The following is a 1,608-nucleotide window of genomic DNA, read 5'->3' as shown; positions in this document are numbered from 1 at the left end:
TTTAATTATTTAATAATTTCGAAAATTATGCCGAATGGCCGGTCATTAGAATTTCGCGATCGATCGCAGCGGTGCGGTCGGTTTGTGTTAATTGTATGTTTAAATTGAGAAATTGAGTGATTGATGATTATGGTGAATAATTCCAAAAGTGTGGAATTGTGTGAAATTCATGAAGTTGTGGTATTTAACTTGAAAATACCCGGTGTTAGCTTTTAGCATCGTAATTGGTTTGTATGACCAGTTTGAATCGATTGGATTGATTGATTGATTGATTGATTGAATTGAGGTATGAGTTGGTTTATTATTGAATGATCAGCGTTGGCGAGCATTGGTTTATATATATGTATCCGCTTAGGCGAGCAATTATGATATACATGAATATTGCGGCAGCTTCTGGTGAGCTATAGTATACTATATGAATATTGCGACAGCTTTTGGTGAGCTATAGTATACTATATTGAATATTGTGGCAGCTTCTGGTGAGCTAAGATCGTTTTATCAGCTTGTGCGAGCACGATCTATCTATCAGCTTGTGTGAGCTACCATCTATGTATATATCAGCTTGTGCGAGCTACCATCTATATCAGCTTGTGAGAGCATTGCATCCATTTCAGCTTGTGTGAGCCGTGAATGCATTGATGGATGAATAGATGGTATGGTTTAATAGATGGTATGAATTGATAGATATGTGGATCGTATGATATCAATTGGATTGATTGAATTGATAGACCGATGGGTATATCGGTAGCTTCAGCTTGTACGAGCATTGTTTGAATATGAATTGTACTGACGTGCAAGAAAGGGACTGAGGCGAGGTAAGCCCTCTATCCTATTTGTGTGGCTAGAGCGCCCTGAGGCGTATTTTCTTCCTAATTGAGTTTTAGATGGTAGGACTCGCTGAGACGTAGTCTCATCCCGGTTGTGGGATAATATTTCAGGTCCCTAGATGACGGTCGTGGAGGGGGCCGGAAGTCTGGAGTTGGGAAGGTGGAGGCTGAAGAATTGGCGAACGTGTCGACAAGTTGGTCATAGGACAGTTCCCTAGTTGTTGAGCCTGTCTATTTTGTAGACAATCCGAGTGTTGTATATAAACCTATGTGTTTATAATGAAGCTTGTTTGGTTGTGATCGATTGCACCTTTTCTATCCCAAGTTTAATGTTGTCGGGGATTTGTTTCGCTTCCGCATGCGTAATAAAAATGAATGGGTCGGCGACGTGTCACTGGGAAGTCGCATTTCTATCGACCAGAGTGGGATGTTCGCACACTCGGAGGATCGGGGCGTGACATTGCCCCTGCGGGGTCAGCGGAAGAAGCATTGGCAAATATCCCAAGCGATCCACGTGTTGGAGGGCTGAGTCAACCTGATGGGAATGATGATGATAGGATGTACCGTCAGTTTAAACCTAGAATGGGTGTTGCGGCAAAAATCCGAAGCAAAATGACAGATTTGTTTCGCTCGGAGGAACACAAGTAACTGTACTCTAAGTTGCTAAAGCGTGGAGTGATTTACGCTAGAAGTGTGGACTTTGATTTTCTTGACTCTCTGAATGTTAATCTGCGAGAAAAATTCAATCTTCTTCAATTCGAACGGTTTTGTTCTAAAACGA

Source organism: Eucalyptus grandis, chromosome 8, assembly GCF_016545825.1.
Source record: "Eucalyptus grandis isolate ANBG69807.140 chromosome 8, ASM1654582v1, whole genome shotgun sequence".
NCBI lineage: Eukaryota > Viridiplantae > Streptophyta > Magnoliopsida > Myrtales > Myrtaceae > Eucalyptus > Eucalyptus grandis.
This window is presented reverse-complemented; position numbering follows the sequence as displayed.